This window comes from Fukomys damarensis, unplaced genomic scaffold (assembly GCF_012274545.1).
Source record: "Fukomys damarensis isolate Sample0158 unplaced genomic scaffold, DMR_v1.0_HiC HiC_scaffold_17, whole genome shotgun sequence".
Taxonomy (NCBI): Eukaryota; Metazoa; Chordata; class Mammalia; order Rodentia; family Bathyergidae; genus Fukomys; species Fukomys damarensis.
This window is the reverse complement of record NW_022900929.1, coordinates 8,748,662-8,772,102: the sequence shown is the minus strand read 5'-3', so window position 1 is coordinate 8,772,102 and position 23,441 is coordinate 8,748,662. Positions and strand designations below refer to the sequence as shown.

At 39.9% G+C, this 23,441-nt stretch overlaps 1 protein-coding gene across 1 annotated transcript in view; it reads left to right on the top strand.

Annotated features, from left to right (window-relative positions):
• Nucleotides 1–23,441, top strand: part of Aoah (acyloxyacyl hydrolase) — a 201,426-nt gene that overhangs the window by 1,245 nt on the left and 176,740 nt on the right. The window lies entirely within an intron of this gene.

The following is a 23,441-nucleotide window of genomic DNA, read 5'->3' as shown; positions in this document are numbered from 1 at the left end:
TTTTTTTTTTTTTTTTTTTTTTGATGTGGATATAATAATGAGGTCTGTTACTTTGTCTGCACAATAGATCAACTGCTTAATGACATGCATGGCTGTAAGATTCAAAGTAAAGCAACAGGGACCTCACAAACATTGCAAATTTTTGAGCCTCAGGGTAAGCATTCATGGGATGGATGTGCATGTAGGTATAGATAGAAATGTGATGTGCAGTTGCTAGTTTGATGAATCAGAAAGGTTTTGTACTTTGTTGGTGGTTGAAATTTGTGTCACTTGGGTAAACAACTATAACAGCCTGAAATTCTGACACTTTTTCATGACTTTGATCTCAGACTGTGAATGTGAGTGCTGCTTACCTTCTCCCACTCTTGCCCATCTCTACTGGGTTATGAAACCTTGAATAAGTTGTTAACCCTCACCTTGCCTCTGTGTCCTTATCAGTGAACCAGGGTAATTATACCTACTGTGAGAACTGGGATCATATGTGTGAATGTGTGCTAGCCTATTATTACCCTATTTGCACACAGTTAAGACTCAACCAATTTAGCTTCCTTCATTGTTTCAGGGAGTCCAGACTTGACAGTCAACTGGAAACCAACTGACTTATCTCATTCTGAAATGTTTTATTTCCATGTTGTTTTTGTTTGGGTTTGGCTTGTTTTTTTGGTTTATTCTGGAGGTGAATCAGAAGTAACATGAGACCTTTGATATTCATACTGTACCTGGAAGGTCCATAGCTGTGATGGGCATTTAGATAGGACAATTCATGAAGCCACAAAGACTCTGAACAGAGTAGCAATTGTTCAATCAGCGGACCTCAAAATAGAATTCTGGTTTAAGAATTCAGAAAAAGAAATCTAGGGGTAATATGGTGGCCATATGGTATACATGGAAAATCTGGACAGAGAGTCTAACACTTAGGAATTATTTCTGGAAACAATATGGAAAAATACCTGAATTAGCCCTTCTTCCCAAAACCAGGACCTCAGGTCATTACATGTTACAGAATAATCCTCCCAAAGATCCTGATTCCTTGGAAATGTATTCTCCAGAGACCAGGAAGCAGAAGATTGAGCTACCTCCACTCCTCGCCTGGGAAGTCACCCTCTCTCTTCATTTGGTTTCCTTATGTGCTTACTTACTGCCAGTCCATTTTACCAAAACAAAACCCTGAAGGTTGTCAGATGGAAATACACTTGAGAAAGGCTTCAGTGAAATCAGTTTTACTTCTAGGCTGGATGCAAGTCAAATGTTTGGATTTAGGCAAGCTACCTACCCTGAGATCCCTGGGCCTTCACCTGGGTCAAATGGACCCAAGATACTCATTCCTTTCCCTGCCTCCTTCCAATAAGACCATAGAACATTAGAAGGAGGTAGTTAGGGGATTTCCGGATGATGCTGTTCTTATTATTTGTTGCTTCATAGCCAATTAAAACACATGTATTATTTATGATATGTGGATGAGAAATATTGTTCAGAGCCTGGATGGAGATATTTTTGCTTCCTGAAGGAGTGACTGAGGTAACCAGTGGTATATGGATGGTGGATTGATGGGACTAAGACATCTTCTTGCACATGTATGGAACCTTGGGGATGGGAGATAGCTACAAGTCTTCTCACTTAGGGATGTCCATCCAAGCACCTACACATGGCAGTGTCAGTGCGGTAGTACTTTTTACATGGCACCTCAGGGATCCCATAGGCAGAATTCCAAGACAGGAAATTAGAGGCTGCCCACTGTTTAAGGCTTGGGTCTGGATATAGGCATACATTCCCACTTCAACTCCACTTCTGGCTAACTCAGGCATGTGTGACCTAGTCATTTGTCATGGTAACCAAAAAGGTACCTGAAAGAGGATTCATTCATAGATTGACATCTACTGAGTACTGGGCATGTGCCTGGCTGGGTGCTGAAAGGTGCCTCTGCTGATGTCCTACTGCTTGTAGTTGGCTGGGTGTGGAAATGGGCAGTAGGCAGGAGATTTTCCTGAGGTGCCCTCAGGGAAAAGACCAGTAAGAGAAGGAGGGTAGCAGGAAGGGGAGGAAGGATTAGGCCCAGGCCAGAGCCACAGACCAGGACCTTCGTGCACTCCACAGCAAGCACTGTGACTGGCAGGGCCTCTCAGGGCCTCTCTGGAGTGGGCCAGGCCTGAGCTCTGACATACTGCAGCCAGCAGATGAAAACTGACCCTAAGGGAAGTGCCTTAATTTTGAGATATTTCTCTTGCCAGGTCCTTTTATGATCCCTCAGCTCAACACTCCAAGCAGGCGGGGAGCCAGTGCCTCTGAAAGGAGATCCTGGGGTGCCCTTCCTGAGGACCATTTGAGGGGAATGTCCTAGGAGGCAGCCAGGGAAATAGGCTCATAGCCAGTGGTTACCACAAGAACTTCAGGGAGGAGACAGGAGAAGAGATGGACTCATGGATAGAGCTTTGCTAATTCAACCTCTGTTGACAACACTCTTAACAACTTTCAGACAAAAAGTAGGATTCTATGCCTTCAAACTCATCTGCAGGAAGGATCTCCAAACATTTCCATATACTCACTCCTCACCTGCTCCTTCGGTTGCTACTATATGCCAGGCGCAGTGCTCTAGGACAAGGTCACAAGATGAATAATATCTATTCTAATAATGCATGCCTTCAGGAAAGTCATTGTCCAGTTTCAAGAAAAACAAGAACCTGGAGACTGGTAAAGATGGCAGTCCTTTAAATGAAGGAGGAACTGGGCAGTTAGCAAAGGTTAGATAAGACACCCTGGTCCAGCACCCTGTATGCAGCAATAATAACGGCAGAGCTGCAGAGAACCAAGTAGCACAGGTCAAAGGCACCCAGCTCAGAGACTGAGAGCAGAGGACGGATGCTTCATGGTCTTCACAGGAAGGTGGAAATTAGAACCTGAGTGAAGTGAGTGGCATAAGTTAAAATTTCAGAATTGTAGAAATGTTTCTACCCAAAGATGGCTGGCGACAGAAGGCAGCATCAGTTACCTCAGACACTCTGTGTAAGACAGGTCCTTCCTGTAGGATCCTGGCCAAGAAAACCTTGTTGAGCAGAAGTTAAACCGCCAGTTGGATGTCAGTCAGCCCAACTGGGCAAGAAGGAGTCATCTTTGTTAGGTATCATCTGTCTTTTAATCTCCATGCTTATATAAAATCTTACCAGGATCACAGAAGTACATTTTTATGTTGATTGTCATCATAATGAAATACTTCTGAGCACCTTCACAACATATAGAAACGACTGTTCTTTCCTATTTGACATGGAATTCCATTCATTCCTATGAAGATAAGCATTCAGTGATCATATATGTTTCTTACGCATAAGATTTATTTTACCACTAGTTTATCATCATATTTACAGCCTCCAATGTTCTGTAGGGGTGTTTGCCCTCCGTGCTTCTGTGGAGCTGAATGTGGAGTAAGTGGAATGATGCTTGCAGAAAATAATTGTTATACCCAAGAGATCTTCAGCCATGTAGATTACATTGGTATGTTAATGATTATAAGAAGTATTAGCACCTATTGAAAATTTGCTGCGTGATTAACAGCCTTCTGCAGCGTTTATGTGTATTAATTCATTTAATCATCATAATTGTAGGATACATACTATTTTCTCAACTTAGCAGGTAAAAAAAAAAATTTGAGACAGAAGTAAGTAACTTGTTCAAGGTTACACGGCTAGTTAAAACTTGGCTTCTTATTCCTAACTACAATTCTAAGCGTATTGTTTTTGACGTGATTAAGTCGAGCTGATATATTTCTTCATCATACCTTTTTCATAGTAATTGCTTTATTGAGATGCAATTCACATACCATAAAGCTCACCCTTTTAAAGTGTAAAATGAAGTGGCTATTCATATATTCATGCATCAGGCATCAATTATCAATATCTAATTCCAGAACGTTTTATTACCCCAAAGAGAAAGCTATTCCTCATTAAAAGTCACTCCCCAGATTTTTCTTCTCCACAGCCCCTGGAAGTCACTACCTACTCCTTTTCTCTATGAGCAGTTAGTATAGATGGAATAAAGTAATATATGGCCTTTTGCTACAGGCTTCTTTGACTTAGAATAATGTTTCAAAGGCCCTTTCATTTCATAGCATCTATCAACTTCATTTTTTTTCCTTGGGACTGAATGACACTCCATTTTAAGGCTATGCCCCATTTTATTTATTTATTGGTACATGTTTATGATACACAATATTTACATTTATCTTGAAGAATTGATATGTATACACATCACATCTTAATCATTTTTATTTCCTCTTCCCCTTTATAGTCTCTACCGCATTTTATTTATCTACTCATTGTTTATGGACATTTGAGTCATTTTACTTCTTGGTTATTGGGAATAATTTCCCTATGAACATTTGTATGCAAATTTTCATGTGAACATGTGTTTTTATTTCTCTTGGGTGTATAACTAAGATTGTAGGTATATAACTTAGGTGTATAACTAAGGTGTATTTCTAGGGCTTAGTCTAACTCTACCTTTAACACTCTAAAGAACTAAAAAACTACGAATGAGCTGACTTATTGCTCCTCAGCCCTTTGGCTGACTTCTGGCTCCCGTAATCTTGGGTTTGCATGTAATCACAGAGCGCGCACACACATGGTTCCTCCTTTTGATAGTCATCCCAGCTTCCCAGCACAGAGACTCTGAGCTTAGTCTTTAGGCCACTGAATAAGAGGCAGGTGGAACTGAGAGAAGCTCAAGGTGCCCATATGGCTCCCTGAATGGGGGGATTGTTGGGACTGGAGAGATTGAGATGTTCCGAAGGGAGCTACTACCAAAGTTTGCAGGCTAGTAAACCGAATTCCCATCATAACAAAAACCCCAATTCCAGGTCCCCAACCACAAGGATCCTCATGGTGGGAAAACAATCAATCAGTAGACCTTAGGACATAGACTTGAATATATTCCAAAATCAGAACTAAGTGGTGGGAATCCCTAGGGACCCCTTCCTTGATTCCCTGTATTTGTTAGCCCCGAGCTAGTCAGCCCCTTTGATCACTAGGAATGCTGATTCCTCTATGCTTTGGCAGGCTCTGCCCTTCTGCCACTTTCCAAATCTGGTGGAATCAATAATAAGTCAGATTCAATTTTGTAAAACATCATTTTCTTTATATGGATGATATAGAGGGGAAATAATTCCTATGTTCTTAGTAATTGACATTTAAATCAATCCATCGAGCTTGTTTTTTTTTTAGCAATAATACTCAGAAAGCTTTTAAAGAGTTAAAAACCCGAATTTCCCCCTCATTTGTGTTATATAAAATATGTAAAATGCCTTCAAGTCAGGTGATCACTCCCTAAAAACCCTACAGAGTAGTCAGAGAGGACCCTGGTTTGAATGACAAAGAGACAAAGTTGTCCTATGTATTTGTCAATGAGCATGGGAAAAGACAGCATCACTGACAAAAATAGGAAAGATTTAGACAGAGCTGGTAGAGAAATTTACCAATTTATGGTCAGGATTTAAATACACAGAAATTTTACTTTCTCTATTTCTCTGTTGCTGAGCACTTGCTCAGACGACAAAACGTTGTCATTGATGTGTTTAAATTTAGTTTCCTTCGGATAAGTTGTCCTCTTCTGTCCCCTCTGGGAGTTGGTCTCTGTCCTCAGACTGCCCATAGCATCCCCCTTGACAGTCAAGGTTCTCAGTCTTCAGGATGGCTCTGTCCTTAGCCCCAGAGCTCCTATGATCATATTTAAGATACCATGGATAGGGGACTTTATGGTCACATCCAACACAGCCCTCTGGATGGTCCCCTCTACCCCTCTGACCTGTCCCCTCATCTCCACTCCAGGGTCTTGCAGACCCTCAAAGTCTAGCTGGGCCCAGCCCAGACTCCCCTCTGCACTTGTCCTTCACATTGGCAGTTTCCTTAGACACTCTTCTCTCCTTAATCCTCTATCTTTATCTTGAAATTGGAATTTAAATTAACCCAACTTGAGCACATCTGGTAGTTTTCTGATCATCTGAATTTTTCACACCCATCTGCCTTTTTATTTCCGAGATTGTACTGGGATTGTAACCATGAAAAAGAAAGATCACAAAGATGCTACAGAGAAGGGAAGAGTCCACGACTTTGGGGAAAGATTGTACCATGAGCAAAAACCAAAAGCATACAAGAGGACAGCATGCTATTCTTCAGGAAGAAAGTGAATGTTTTCTTTTCTTTTTGTAAATGTACCATGAAAAAGAGAAAAATGTACCATGGGAAATAGCACTGAGCAGAATAAAGTCCCAATTATGTTATAATGTGCCCATCACTCTATTTATATAGATATCTTCCTAGATAACATGAACACCAAAATGTGATTATATGACTATCTGGGTATGCTGAGGTTACAGCAATTTATGTTTTCTCCTCAGTGCTTTACTGAATTCTCCACATTTTTTATGGATGTAATAATAAGGCATGGAAGTTAAACCCAATAAATAAAATCAAGACTCTTGGACAGTCTATGTATGAATCCTTGCTCTGCCGTTCAGTATGAATACGATACTGGGGACTGCCTTTACCCTATACATCTCTCTTCCTACATCTGCAAAATGAGAATTACATGGAGCAAAGTGGAAGGTTAAACGTGAGAATACATTTGGCAGACTTAGACCTGTGCCAGGTACATTGTAAATACTTAAAAGGGTTGTGATTATCTATTCTTTTGGAAATCAGCAAAGAAATGCTTTGAAATTGTGCCCTAGTAGTTCTGAAATTAAACCTATTGTAAAGCAAAGAGTCTTGATTAACTGCATGATTACATGCCAATCTATATCTTGTGTAAATACAAATTCTCAACCCTGGGATGTCTTAAGGGAAGACTCATTTATAAAGAAAGATTTCACACTGTGTTAGCTTTCTGTTGCGGTGTAATAAATTGCCACGCACTTATCAGCTTAATCAACATGAATTCATCATCTCAGTTTCTACACAGCAGATGTCTGGACTTAACATAATTGGGTTCTATGTTCAGGTTTTCCAAGGTTCAAATCAAGATGTCAGCTGGGGCTGCAATCTGATTTAGGACTTGGGTTCTCTCCCAAGTTCACTGACTGTTGAATTTAGTTGCTCACCATTGCAGGACTGGGGTCCTATTTGCTTGCTGTCAGCCAGAGACCACTCTTCATGGTATGACTCTGCAGAGGAAATCAGCAACATAGCTACTTTTCTTTGGTCCAACACCAGCCAGAGAAACAACAGCTAAAATGCTGCTCTATGTTGGGCCCACCCAAGGAAATCTTGATTAACTCAAAGTAAACTAATGAGAGCCCTTAGTTACTCATACAGGCTCGTTTAACATTTTCATAGAATAAAATGTAACTCACAGGGCCAGAGATTTGGCTCAGTGGTTCCACTGCGTGCCTCATTAGTGCAAAGACCTGAGTTCAATCCCCAATCCAAAGAAATTTGTATCTCACAGGAATTACAGCCCATCGCAATCACAACTTCTGCCCTCACTGTGACTCATAATTTATTAAAGAGGCCATCTTTCCTCCAGTGAGGATGGTTAGTTCCTTTGTCAAAGATGAGATAGCTGAATATGTCTGGAGTTGTTTCTGCATCTTCTAATCTATTCCACTGATCCTCAGGTCTGCCAGTACCATGTTGTTTTTCTTTGCCAGTACCATGCTGTTTTTATCACAGTGGCTTTATAGTATAGTTTGAAGTGGGGGACTGTAATATCCCCTGTCGTGTCTCTGTTGCCTAGAATTCTTTTGCTATTCTAAATCTCTTCTGGCTCTCAATGAATTTTTAGAATGTTTTCTCTAGTTCTGTGAAATATACTGTTGAGGTTTCAATCTAGATTGCATTGAATCTATATAGCAGTTTTGAAAGTATGGCCATTTTTACTATATTAGTTTTTCTACCCAGGAGCAAGGGATGTCTTTCCACTGTCTGATATCCTCTTCCATCTCTTTTTTTTACAGTGCTGTAGTTTTCAATGTAGAGGTCTTTTGCTTCCTTCATTAGATTGAGAATTCATTTTTGTTTGGATGCTATTATGAAGAGAATTGTTTCCATAATTTCTCTTTCAGCACATCTGTTATTTGTGTACAAGAAGGCTATTGATTTTTGAGTGTTGACCTTGCATCCTGCTAGTCTACTGAGTCTGTCAATCAAGTCTAGAAGTCTTTTGGTGTAGCTTTTTGGGTCTTCTATGTAAAGTACATATCATCAGCAAATAATGACAGTTTAATGTCTTCCTTTCCTATTTTTATTACTTTTATTTTTTTCTCTGGTCTAATTGCTGTGACTGATTTTCCAGAACTATACTGAACAGGAGTGGTGACAGTGGACAACCTTGTCTTGTTCCTGATTTTAGTGTGAAGGTTTTTGACCATTAAGTATGATATTGGCTGTTGACTTTTCATAGATAGCTTTTATCAGGTTGAGAGAAAGACAATCCATTCCAATTTTCTGTAAGATTTTTATCATGAATAGTTGCTGGATTTTGTCAAATGCTTTTTCTGCCTCTATTGTGATGATCACATGGTTTTTGTCCTTGTCTCTGTTAATATAGTGTATTACATTTATTGATTTACATATGTTGAACTGTCCTTGCATCCCTGGGATAAATCAGACTTGGCCAAAGTATACGATCTTCTTGATAACCCTCTGTCTTCTGTTTGCCAGTATCTTGTTGAGGATTTTTACATCTATGTTCATTAGCGAGATTGACCTGTAGTTCTATTTTTTGGTTGGGTCTTTCTCTGCTCTTGGAATCAAAGTAACACTTGCTTCCAGGAATGAATTTGGAAGTATTGCTTCCCTTTCAATTTCATTGAAGAGTTTAAAGAGTAGTGGCAGTAATTCTTCTCTAAATGTCTTGTAGAATTCAGCAGTGAAGCCATCAGGACCTGGGATTTTCTTAATTGGTAAGTTTTAAATTACATTTTCAATTTCACTGAGTGTAATTGGGGTATTTAGAATTTTTTTATCTTCTTTGTTCAACTTTGTCAATTCCTACATATCTATGAGTCAGTGTTTCTTCTGTGTTTTCCTTTTATTGAAATATAGATTCTTGAAGTAGGTGTTGATAATCATCTGGATTTCTGCTGGATCTGTTGTGTCTTCACTTTTTCTTTCCTAATTGCATGGATTTGTACCTTTTCATTCCTTTATAAAATAAGATTTGCTAAGGGTTTATCAACTTTATTTAATCCTTTGAAAAACCACCTCTTCAATTCATTTATATTTTTGTACCATTCTCTTAGTCTCCATTGCATTGATTTCTGCTCTGATCTTTACAATTTCCTCCCTTGTACAAACTTTGGGTTTGTCTTGCTCTTCTTTTTCTAGCGATAGGGAAAACTTTTTTAAATAACAAAAACCTATAAAGTGCTACAATGTAAAATGGCTTCTGCTCTCTCTAACTGCAGTTTGCTTTGTTTAGCTCAAAACTAATGGGCACTGAAGGCACTAATTGCTGAATGAGGCATTTGGAATTACCCTGAGATAACAGGGCACAGCAAGACCTTGAACTCCGAAGAGATTGGGGCCACATGATTGTAAGAGTGTCTAGATGAAAGAGCTCATTGCTAACACTTGCTCTCCTGACCCTGAACAACCCCTTCCTATGGACTAGAACAGATAACTAGGCGAATCTTAAAGGTAAACTCCCCAATAGCAAAGAACTGTTATGTATGGGTTGAAAAGATTAACTATTCTGTGACCATGATTTGAACTGTGAGAATGAAATGTAACCACCCAAATGAAGTCAAGGCTGTGAAATCCTATAAAAGGAGGAGTTGTAACCCAGTGTGTCATTGATCCAGGCACAGCTTATGTGTGATTGACCCTTATCAATGAGTAAATTTGTTATTTTACTTCCATTCTGCTGCCTCTCTGTGCGTCACTTACTGATTCCTTCCATGACATTTGGTGCATTGGCTAGGAAGGAAGAGACTAACTGACACAGCCCATGTTGGGCCTCAACCTGAGTCCTGCCGGAGGGAGCGGCTGTCCGCCTCCTTGGAAGGGAAGAGGCATGCCCCTGAGACTTCCTGGATTCCCTTTCTAGGACTTGGAGGCTAGCTCACTAGCAGTGGATTACTAGGACCCAGAGCAGAGATGGAAGAAGGAAGACTAGTGAATGAAATCATCTGTCTGAATGGTGAGATTCCCTTGGGTTGCTCCCTACTTTGTCTTGTTTTGCTTTGGTTCTTAATTGAACATTTGGGCAGATTACAGATTGGAGGCCTGATTACCCTCCTTTCTCTGCCATTCATGAGGATTTATACCCTCGGTTTGGGCAAAATATAGAGTGCTGACCTAAACACCCCCACTCTTTGCCACTTGTGAGAGTTTTGATTATATATTCTCAATTTGTTATTGTTGTTCTTTGTTAGGGGCCTCAGGGAGGGAATGTGTTAACTTCTTGTGTGACTGTGTGTGAAAGAGACTTGGTTAGGAGAGTGAGTGGAACAAGCTACGAAAGCCATCAGTAGCCTCATCTGTGCACCAAAACAAAGGAGGGGAGGGATGCTTGTGCTTAAAGAGCCCTCCCGGCATTGCAGAGCTTGTGTGGGTCAGTCCTGCTAGTCTGTGGCTGCACTTAGAAAGGACAAAATGGAGACACTTGTGACAAGGAACTCTCCATAGTTTGAGCGAGCCTGAAAGGGCTGGGAAGCTCACAGCCAGGCTGACAAGCAAATGAGGCTATTTTCTGGGATGGCACCCCACCCTTTGTCTTATGTCACTGGACAAAAGAATATCTAGTGGTCTTGGGAAATACTAATACTAAACCAACTGTTCTTAAGTGCATGATTCAGAATTTTGATAAAGGTTTTGGGAGACTATGAGGTAAAATTGTAACCAAAGATGCTTAAGAAATTTTGTGAGTTGTTGTGGCCTCAGCTAAACCAGACTTGGCCCCCAGAAAAAACTCTAGACAAAAGAAAAGTTTTCTCCCTTTGTTTTTAACTGAGACTTTGACAATTTGGGGCCTTGTGTGCTCTGCTTTTGGGCCTCAACAACCCAGCCTAGGAGCTGCTCAAGCTGTTCTGTGGCAATCAGCTGCTAGTGAGAACTATTTAGTTTTGGTCTTAGAACAACTGCTTGCCAAATCTGCTGTTTTTCATGCAATGAACTTGCCTCTCTCAGAAAATGTGACATTGTTACAGGCAAATCCCAGTGCTTCCCCTTTGGAGAAGGTCAAGCTGCCTCCTCCTCCACTTGAGTTGCTAGGATCACAGGTGTGGAGGAGGTGGGGGCAAAAACAGAAGAGTTCAGCTTTACTGCACTAGAGGATGCAGATGGGAATGCATGGTCAGACTCAGAGAAAATGGAGCAGGGCTTGCACTCAGATTAGAAAGAACTAAAATGAGAAAAATAAATCTTTGATGTATTAAAAACAGGTAGGAAAACACTGAAAAACATACAACAAAATTAGAGAAAAACACTGCAAGCCAGAGAAACTGCAACTCTGTTTTACGAGACATTAAGAGATTTTAAAAGAGAAAAATCAAGTGACAAATTTTAACTATTTGATAAATGTATCTTTGTTTCTATTTGAATTAAGTTTTAATGGTATACATTGCAAATTCTTGAATTGTGATTATAGTGTCAACTTGCTCTTTTCTGTACTTTGGTTTTTTTTCTGTACTTTGTTGATAAAAAAAACCCTCAAGGTTAAAACTGTTCTATTGGCAGCCAGTCAGATTTTAAGATGTCACTATCTGAGAACAGAAAAAAGGACACTTTAAGATTTTAACAACTAAAGTTTGTTATAGAAGGCTAATTATAAATGAGACAGAGAAAAATATTAGGAAATCTATAAGTAAAAGAGATATACTTTTGACATGAAAGGTTTTTGTACTTTTGTCTGGTTAGAAAGAGGTAAAGAAAGATATACAAGACCAGAAGGCCTAAGTATGTAGAAAAGGTGCAGAAATGATTCAACAAGAAAATATGTGTTTGCTTGTTGGTTTCAAGTTTGTTATAAAAGGTTTACATTTACAGTCATAAAGAGCTTTCATTCCTTTTGATTCTGAGTCTACAAGAGATCTCAGTTAATTGACCTGCAAAAGTTTTGACTAGTTGTAACTAAAAGAGATTTTATAATTCAATGCATTCTAGTGCACTCTAGTTTCATAAATTGTCTTATATGTTTGTCTGTGTCTGCCAGTTGTTTGAAAAGTGTTTGTCCAGTTATATTTTTTATTGAAATGATGTCAAGGATACAAATAATTCATTAATTTCTATGACCTGGTTTTATAAGTTAAAATCTTGTCAAGATAATTTAATATAAACTCTTAGGTCGGATAGACTCCTGTTAATGGTAAAAAGGACAGCTGCTCAGAAAAATTTATTCTGGTCTTTATTCATTTATGGGAGCCCCAGTAGTTTTCGTAGCCTTCTAAAAAGATATACCCCAATAAACATTGCTAAATATGTTGTTATGAAATGTTTACATTGGTTATCATGAGAGGGTTACATTCTAAATATGTTATGAAGATATGTTTATAATGGTCATTTTCAAAATATGCTATGTTCTGTGGGAAAACAAAGTTATTAAGAGGTTTTATTGGAAAAGTACTCTTGATATCAAATTAGACTAAAGGACATAAAGTTTCATACATATAATTATGATTATTGTTAATTTTCTGATGTACTAAATAAACAGAAACTTCACAGGGTATTAAGAAACTATTAATGCTGCTTCAAGAGGCAGGATATCAAATTTCGTGGAAAAGGCTCAAATTTGTGTACAGCAAGTCAGATATTTAGTGTTTCCAAGTTTCCAAAGGAATACACTGCCTGGGAGATAAAAGGACAAAAGCAGCTGAGAATTTTTGGACGGAAGCAGGTTTTTACAGGATCTGGATTCCAGGGTTCACAGAAATAGCTAAAACTAACTCTCTCTGCTGCCCCTGTGTTGGGGATTCCAGATGTGACCCAGCCTTTTAATAAAAGAAACCATACTGCTTTAGGGGTGCTTACTCAAAGAGTAGGCCCATGGAATCAGCCAGTAATGTATTTATCTAAGAATTTGGATCTAGTTGCAAAGGGATAACCCCCTTGTTTATGAACCCTGGCAGCTGTAGTTATGCTAATTAAGGAAGCTGACAAACTAACTTGACTGTTCAGGTTCTCCAACCCTTTACTTCAATGGCTCTTGAATAATAGGCACAAAATCAGGGCCTCATCTGTGAGAATCCCAGCCTACTGTTTGTACCAGTTAAAACCTTGAATCCTACAACCTTTTTGCCCTGGCCTCCTTACCACAACTGCCTCAAAGTCACCAACGAGTTATTCTCCAGTCATCTGGATCTGCAGAAAGAACTACTGCCTGATACTGATTTTATCCTGTTCAAGGATGAGAGCAGCTTCATGGAAAATGGGGTATGCTATGCTGGCTACACAAAGATGACTCAAGATGAAGTGGTCCAAGAAGGACCCCTCCCCACCAGATGGTCAGCTCAGTGAATGGAGCTATGGGCACTCATACAGGCTCTCTGATGGGCAAAAGGAAAGAGGGTAAATGTTTATACAGCATCCTGCTTGCTACTTTGCATATCTATGGCACAGTCTACAAAGAGTGTGGTCTTCTCACAGCAGAGGACAAAAAGATTAAAAATAACAGCAGATAATATATAGCTGTTGGAGACAATGTAGGAAACTGACAAAGTGGCAATAATACATTGCTCTGGACTTCAAGAAGAAAAAGATGTAATAGCAAAAGGGAATGCCAAGGCAGACATAGAAGCCAAAAAGACAGCTAAGCAGAAATTTCAGATGGCCATACTCACCTGTGCACAAAAGAGGAAGCTGGAGGTACAAAAGCCCTTAGCTGCCATAAAGTATTCAGATAAAAAGGAAGAATGGGCAGAAAAAAATTGGCTGAGAAACAAGGACTTGTTTGGGTTTTACCTGACAGCAAGATAATTATACCAGAAACACTATATTATTATTGGACAAAAGATATCATGATTTGAGTCATGGAGGAAAAACAGTTCTCCAAACATTGTTGGAAAAGTATTTCTATGTACGCCAGATTTCTGCTTTGTGTGAGCAAGTCTCCAAGAGGTGTCAAATTTGTCAGAAAATAAACCTGACTTCAGGGCCTAGAACACCACCTGGAATACAACGGAAGGGCACAACTCCTTTTGAGGACATACAAATAGACTTTACAGAAATCTCCCCTTGCAAAGGTTATAACAGGAACAGAAAGGAAGAGAGATGAAGAACAAGGTGGGAGGGGGAGGGGAGGGGGGAGAGAGAGAGAGAGAGAGAGAGAGAGAGAGAGAGAGAGAGAGAGGAAGAAGGAGGAGGAGGAGGAGAAATAAATTTGAAAAAAATTAAAATAAAAAATAAGAGAAAAAATAACCTTGAAAAAAATAAAAATAAAGGGCCTCCTTCAGGGTATGTCTCTGCTGTAACAATAGACAACTTGGGCAGCAGGGTGCTGACCTAAGTCAATTAGTATCAGCAAGCCAGCAGCAGTCCATTGAGATTCAGGCTGATTTCTGGCTGCAAGGCCCAATTGAGCTCCCTGACCTTCTGTTGGACTGAACTCTGCGAACTCTGCAAGGTTCTACTGCAGGTTGCAGCTGCCCTTCCCTGAAGTCCAGGTTCTGATGGGAGGTGTTGATCCCCACAATTACAGGGGTCTGTCTGGTGTGCCTTTATTGCAGAGATTTTCTTCACTTTTCTAGGGGGCTTCAATTTTCATCCAGGTGCTTCAGAGAGGCCCTCTCTCCATTGTTCATTTCCGCTCTATCTTCTGGAGCTCAGAACAATGGCCTTTATGACCCCTGTGCCTCTGTAGTGTGGATCCAGGTACCAGCCCAGAGGCCAGAGGCCAGAGGTGAGTAGGGGGGGCCCGGTGGCCAGGGTGGTGCTGGCAGCTCAGCTCCTTGAAGGCCCAAGGGGCAGTGCTAAATTAATTATAATTTTTATTTTGAAACAGTGTTTCCCTAAGTTACTAAGTTGACTGGGCTGGGCTCAAACTTGCAGTTCTCCTGCCTCAACCTCCCAGAGTGCTAGGATTACCACACCCAGCCTACATGAGTATTTTTAAGGAGTAGAATTAACTGCAATCTCAAAATGCAATGATCACTATTGATAGTTGGTATATTTCCTCTCGTAATTTCCTAGGTATACATTAATGGGGTTTGGATCTTGTTGTACTGTCATGTTTTATTTCTAAATTTGGGTTGTTAAATAGACAATCTAAAAGCAAATGCTGCGTTTTTCTTTCAATGAAACAATTTATAAGAACTTTGGCAGCAGTAAGCATTGGCAGGCAGGTGCAAATTTTTCAAGTTAGAGAGTAGGCTTGTGGATAGAGACTGAATAATGTTGGGCAGAGTCTAAGATTATCTATCCATATGTCTGTTTCTCTTTCTCTTCCTACCCTTTATCTGTCTATCCTTTCCATCCATCTGTGCACTCATTCATCCACCCATCCCTTTTTCTATTAGTCCACCCACCCATCCACCCATCCATCCATCCATCCATTCATCAACCCATCATCTGTATCTATGTTTGTCTATCTTAAAATACAAACATTGAACTGAACTGAAAAATGAAATTACATGTTGCTTAAAGAAAAATCTGGTTAACTTTTTAATAATAAGAGATGGCCTTGCCATTTAATGATGAACTAAATCTGCAGCTCTGACACCTGAAACATGCATTAAGATAAAAAACATTTTATGGGCTAAGGAAGTACCCCACTGGCAGAGAGCCTACCTAGCTCAATTCCCAAAAGTCCTGAGTTCAATTCCCACTACCACAAAAAGAAAAAAGATGAAAGTGTTGTATTAATTAACATTGTACAGCTAAAGTGAATGGAAAAGAGCAATTTTTAACTTCCAAATACTTCTTAGTATGAGGTTTAACGGGGTCTAAGTGAAATATTAATAGACATAATTAAAAAGGCAACCATTAGTAAATTTGGGAATAAATTTACCTGAAATTGACAAAGTGAAAGACTTCATTAATTGGTAATATGTTTTGCAAGTCAGTCGCTTTTTAGTTCTTTGCTTTCAACAAAATTGAAGGGCACTTAACAAAGTTGTCAGGATATAAATCATTTAAAACAATTTAATGATAGATCACTCTAAGATTTTTTTGGCATTTAACTCAGAAGGAGTTCAAAGAATTGGGTGACATTGCTGTTATGAAAAATATTTCCATTCCCAACTACTTAAGAAAACATGTTTCTTGGCACTTGTATTTTAACATGAAGAATAGGAACGTGTCCTTTTTAAATTGTTTATTTTTACCAGCACATGTTTGCAGTACCTGATTGCGTTCATTGTGGAGAATTGGTACAGGTATGTAACGTGTTGCAATTCTTTTTTCCCCTTCCCATTCACTCCTCTTCTGCCAGCTTCAGATTCATTTATGTATCTTATAAGTCTTTATGAAGTTAACTGTCATACATGCAGATTAACAGACACACCAACTGGACAAAAACATATAAAATGCATATAAGACAATTATGTAATTATACTAAGTCAAGTACACTTTTAGACACATTGCCCATGCTAGAGTACAGTGGTTTTTTTCCTCTCTCTTTTTTCCCTTTTCCGTCTTTTATTTTGCACTTTATTTATATATTGAGTTTCTCATATAAGAGAAACCCTGCTATATTTAAGTTTATGTGTCTGATTTATTTCACTTAACATTATGGTCTCAAGGTGCATCCATTTTCCTACAAATGACTCAAGCTTATCCTTCTTTATGGCAGTGTAGTACTCAATTGTGTATAAATACTTCACTTTCTTCTCCTTTCAGATGAATAAGTAATATTCTTCAATAGATAGAGGTATTAATTTAAATGGTCTAACCAATACATTAAGTATGTACAACTATAATAGAGTTTTACCTTTATCATTTACTAATTGCCTATCAAATTGGTAATATACACTATTTATATAAGTTGGTTTTACAAAAACTCAAAACTCTCCAGAAGAATTTTGCTTTGTTTTGAGACAGGGTCCCACCATGCTGTCCAGATTGAGCTCCAAATGCTGAGCTCAAATAATCCTTCCACCTGCACCTCCCTAGTGTTAGAATTACAGACATCTGCCACCACACCCAGCTCAGAAGACTTTTAATAGACTGTTACAGGTATAAGAAATTTTAATTCCTATTTAAGCTTTTTACATAATTTTAATGTTCATCAATGAAAAACATATTACACTGGAATAAAATTATATGGTAGAAGAAGAATTCAGGAAACTAAACTTTTCATTGAAATAGATAGAAATCAAGGATAGAAAGCCTCAATGTAAAATGAAGAGTTTGGTCTTGTATATTTTTTAATGAATGAGAATAGGTATAAATCACTAGAGCATTAATATACTTTTGCATATATGTAGAATACTGATTTAAAAGTTCTACTCTAATATTTAGAATCTTCCCAAACCATACCCTTTATACCTACTTAGACTGATATTCATTGATATTCAACCCAATATCTAAATCACGCAAACAGTCTAAATGCCCATCAACACATGAATGGATGAAGAAAATGTGGTATATATACACAGTGGAGTACTACTTAGCTAGAAAGAAGGATAAATCTGAGTCATTCATAGGAACACACTGTACTTGTATCTTGAGATCACAATGCTAAGTGAGGTCAGGCGCAGAAGGTTAAATATCACATGGTTTCTCTAATATAAGAGAACAAAATATGACAACTCAAAGAGCAATACGAAAGGAATGTATTAAGAAACAGGGAGGTGGGAAAGAAGATCTGAGGAAAAACAGAAGGGAGGTTGTGGGGAGGGAGGGGGAACAAAAATGATCAAGATGCAATTACTGTCTATTGACAACATATACCAATAAAAAGGTTAAAATCATAAACAAATAAACTGTGAAGCAGATTCATAGCTTTTCAATACAGAGCCAAGTGTGTGAAACCATCGCTCTACACTCCACTCAGGAGAGCACATATCTGTGCTCTACAGTATAACCTTGGGGACTCTTCTCGGTCCAGCCCCTCCAGCCTCTCACTCTTTCTTTCCCACAAACCCTGAATCCTAGCCTTGGCCAACTCTTCCTTTATCACATCCAAGTCTTAAAACATGCTACTTCCTGTCCCTGGAAGGACTTTCCCACTTTTTGATCAGTGAGGTCCTCTCTGTTTCCAAAGCAGAGCAGGTCATCCATCTGTTACTACACTCACAGGTTGCTATCTAGGTGGCCTAGGACCTTTGGTCAGTCTCCCTGACTGGTCTATTGTTTCTCTTATTCACCTTTGTATCCTCCAGCTTCTAAGCTATTATTTGGGTGCTATTATTTATTGGATGAATAACAGGATTGATGGTCTCTGGTTTCCTTATGATTAATTTTTAATAAATTTCTATAAGTATAACAGTCCACAGGTCACCCTATTTCCCAACACAGCCCTAATTACTTTTCACAGACTTGCCTGGGCTCTGCTTGCCCTTTGGTGCCCTCTGCCCTTCTTTTCACAAGTAATTTTGCCAAGTACAGTATCTCTCCTGTTGCTAGTGTTCTCCACAAAGCTGGGAGTTTGGAACTCGCTCAGCATTTTCTCCTTAAAAGCTGTAGTTTTCAAGTGAGGCCATGGAGTCTAATCCAGCTAAATTGGCTGAAAATACAAGATATCTGCAGTGAAAGAAAACTAAGCCCTAGAACAGTAAAGGTATGTTGGCAAGGCCACACATTTCACAAAGAAAGGGTTTTTGAGCTCCTCTTTTCAAGAGTTCGTGGAGATGATGCCTGTCCCCCTGGGAGCCTCACAGGTGGGAAAGGACACTGGCTAAATGCCTCTGCTGCAGCAGGGTAAGTGTATCTTGTGGGCTGCATCACATCAGCCTCACAGCACTGTGTCATAATCGCCTCGCCCACACTGCAAGCATACATGAGCTGTGACTGCAGGTGGGCACAGCCGAACCATTTTCCGGCACCATCCCCTGGGCTCAGTCTTGCCACGGCTGTGCTCAGCTGGAGTGGTGGGGATGGGTGGCCCAGATTGGCCTCACTCACAGTTTGGTAGTTGGGAGGCTGTGGGCTGGAGTGCCTCTCTTTCCCTTCACAGGGCCTCTCCAGACAGACTCAGTCAGACTCTTGACAGAAGTAGAAACTGCAGAGCCCCCTTGAGGGCTGGGTCTGATCCCACACACACTTCACTTCCTGCCTACTCTTCTGCTCAAGCCCAATGATGAGTTCATATTCAAGGGGCTGGGACATTCACGATGCTCCTTTCAGGAGAGGAAGTGCAAAACCCTTGTGGATTTTTTTTTTTCTTTTTGGTTCCGGGGATTGAACTCGAGTCCTTGCGCTTGCAGGGCAGGCCACCGAACCGCTGAGCTAAATCCCCAGCCCTTGTGGATATTTCTAATGCACTGCACAAGATGTATGGGTATTCCATTCTGAGCATGGCAGGAGTAGAGAGTCACAGATTACAGATTAGCAATCCTGCCAAATGTTCCAGCTCATAGGGAATAGGACCAGGATTTGAGCCCATGTCTCTCTGATGCCCACATTCTACTCTACATTTTACCTCAGCAATTCAGAAAGACTTCTCTTTTCTCCCTTCCATTCTCTTGCCCTGCTACTCCCTGTCCATGTCTGGAATTTAAGGGAAGGAGGAACAGAAAAGGGTAAAGGGGCACTGTGATTCACAAACAGAAGGCGTGCTACCAGCTCTGCTTGGGGCCTAGCATCTTAGAGAAACAAGTCTGCCAGTAGGACACATTTAGGGGATTGTTACCACACCTTTCTCGTTTCCATTTACTTTCACCCAATCCTGTGTTCAAGTCCCAGCCCCCCTGCTCATGGCTGCATAAGCTCCAGCTCAGCTAGACACACGCTGAGCCTCTGTGCGCTTGTCTGTATGATAAGACTAATCATTCCTACCTCTCCAAGTTGTTGTGAGGTTTGAATGAGAGAATAATGTATGCAGAAACTCTTTGAAAACCATAGCACACATTCCAGCTAGGTGATGAATTATGTATGCCCTTTCTCAGGGCTAGAAAAGGAAGCGCAGTCACGCTGACTCTGGCTCTGAGGACTACAGGTGCTTTAGAGGCTTGTGAAGTGTGGGAGTTGGTACACCGCTCTCCACAGCTGCCGAATTTCCAGCGGCACAGACAAAATTCTAATTAGTTTCAAGAGTTTTGTCTCATTTCAAAAGGATTCCTCTGTGGAGTCTGCAATCGACCCGAGGTGGGTGGCCAGAAGCGCAGCTCTGTGGCAGGTGCTCATAATCAGGCCCATTTGCTTCTTCCCCTACACCATCAGGAGTGTCTGTTTCTATTATACTTATGATCTGCAGATGCCAGGTGAGAAGATTGGCCATATGTGAGATTTCAGATAATGACTGCTGAACAAAACGCATAGTTGGTGCTCTCTCCTCGCTTCCTAAATGAATGGCAGCCTGGACAAACTCCTTTCAGCAGAATCAGGCCTTTTATTAACAGCCAAAGAATCATCTGCAGATGGAGGGATTGCTGAACCAGTATGTCTCTCCCAGGGATGACATTTGTTAGCTTCTCAAGGCAGTGAAACCTCTTATTAGAGACCACAGAAACAGTCAGTTCTTCCATTCTTGCTGCTAGAGGATCCAAGACTCTTCATGGCAGAACCTACACTGACAATCCAACAAAAAAGGGAGTGAAACCCACTGGAGCTGGGTGGAGATGGGCTTCCCATCAAAGCTCAGCCCAGCCTTGGTCCACAATTTCAAACCTCATTACCTGCTTTTCTGCAGAGGCCTTTTGATCATAATAACTTCACTAGGCAAAATGACAGTGGTAAGATTCACCTAGTCTTCAGAGACAGCTGGCCTCTTTGTGGCTCCTTTTTATCTATCTAATGATTTTCCAATTTTAGCAAGCAATACTAGGGAGCTGTAACAGCCCCGAGACTTTGATGGGATTTCTCCAAGTGAAACTCAAAAGAAAAGTATATATTTGTTAGTACAAAGGCCCAGGTTGTTCTCCAACAGCCTCCATCAGATCTTTTTGCATTCATAAGCCGTGGATTAAAACATGCATGTATGTGCTACAGTTGATGTTTCAGGGAAGGAAAGCAACCACCTCTGGGGTCAGTGGAATGGATAATCCTTAAGGTCAAGTTCCAAGAGGGGATTCTTCATGCACCCCACTCACCCAATATTCCTGTTACCCCAGACTAACTGTAGCTTCCCAGGTCTGGCTTCTCTTCCAGTCTGCGATGCCATTAATTATAAGAAACTATTATTTTAAGTAGTTTCTTAAGAAGCTATGAACTGAGAAAAAAAGAAAATTTGCCTCTAACTAAATTGTGAAAAATATGGAGAAATGTGGTGGGCTGTTTCAGGCCACTAGATCTTATTTCTGTCCTGGGAATTGGGTGCCTTTTCTCCCACCTATTCTCTGCAAAATCTTCTTACCAGACATTTGCTGGGTGTTTACTGTATATTTTGTGTGCATTTGGGAAGCATACTAGAAGCCACTGTGGACAGGGGTCACCTTCTGTTTGCCTGGGATCATCAAAGCCTAGCAGTTTCTTGGCAAGTTCCTTATAACTATTGGTTGTATGCACACTTCTTTTATTAAGGGCAATGTTGGTAGACCCCTCTGATATTCGGGCAATCAATATATGGCTTTAGACTCCTGGAGATAGGAAAGACAGAAGCTGTCAGAGTTGCTCTAGCTATGCATATAGTCTTACGTAATTTTTCCCATGCACAAGTGTGGGAGGAGGCAGTGCTATTCTCCCCAGATGTAGAGTCTCCCCATGAGTGTTTCCTCTCCTCATCCATGTGGGTAAATGTGTGTGGAGTTCTTGCACACAGTGCTAGACCTAGAGTGGAAGAAAGTTACTGAGTTTGCTCAGAGCAATTCCTAAAATTAGTCCAATGTGATGAGTACAGTTGACCCTCAATATCAGTGGGTACTATCTCTGTGGATTCAGCCAACCTTGGATCAAAAATATTTGAGAGCCAGGAGTGGTATAGTACATATCTGTAATCTCAGCACTCTTGAAAGCTAAGGCAGCAAATTTTAGCCCAGTTAGGGCAACTTAGCCACTTAGCAAGCTCCAATCTTAAATTAAAAAAAAAAAAAAATCAAAGGGCTGGGGATGTACCTCAGGGCAAATGTCCTGGGTTTAATTAAAAAACAAAACAAAAAAATCAGTATTAAAACAACTTTTTGACAAATACTCTCTGCACTGAACATGCACAGACTTTTTTCTTGTTATTATTCCCTAAGTAATAGAGTATAACAACTACCCATACAGCATTTATATCATGATGAGCATTATAAGTAACCTAGAGAGAAAATAAAGTCTACAGAAAGATATGTAGCTGATATGCTAATAATACTGAGCCATCTAAAATAAGGGACTTGCACATCTGTATATTTTGGTACTTCAGGGTGGGGAGATCCTGGAACTAACCCTCCACCGATACAGAGGGATGAGGACTATATATTATTGGGACAAAGGACAAGAAGGTCCCATGTATTCTGATTGGAGACAGAATATGAGGTTTCACAGGGAAAGTGGGTTATGAGGAGAATTTTGAATGATTCATGGGCAATCATTGGGAAAGGAGAATGTAGCCGGGGATTTAGCTCAGTGGTTCTGGTGCCTGTCTCGAAAGCACGAGGACCCAAGTTCGATCCCTGGTACCAGAAAAAAAAAAAATATGTAGGAAAATGAGAATGTAGAAAATAATGTAGAAAAGCCAGTGACTTTTGAAGGGGTGGTGGAAAGAAATTAACTCACTACACAATATGGGGTTAGTCTCTGAAGGGAGTAACATGCTCATTTATGATCCCTCCAAATATTCAGTGTGTCAAGGACTGGTATTTTTGATGATTCATTGAATTCTGTTTGCCAGTATCTTGTTGAAGACTTTGCATTTGTGTTCATTAAACAGATTAACCTGTAATTGTCATTTTTAGTTGGGCCCTTGTCTGGTTTTGGAATCGGATTAATGCTAGCTTCCAGGAATTAGTTTGGAAGTATTACTTTCATTTCAGTTGTATTAATGAGTTTGAAGAGTTTTGGCATTATAACCTCCCTAAAGGTCTTGTGGAATTCAGTGGTGAATACATCAGGTCCTGGCTTTTCTTAGTTGGTAGGTTTATTTTTATTACCACGTCAATCTCATAGCCTACCATTGGATTGTTCAGAAATTTTGTCTTTGTGGTTCAATTTTGGTAATTCGTATGTATCTCATAATCTGTCCATTTTTTAAAGATTTTCCAATTTGTTGAAGTTTAATTTTTCAAAGATTAATAATAATAATAATAATTGATAATAATCTTCTGGATTTCTGTGATGTCCATTGTTATTTCACCTTTTATTATTTTTTTTTCTTTTTATTGAGGTTATTGGTACAATCTAGGTATACAATACAGTTACATTCATCATTGGGATTCTGTACCTTTACATAATAGGTCTTGATTCTCATTTTTCCCCTTGTCCCGGCCCTCCCTCCCCCCCCTCCTC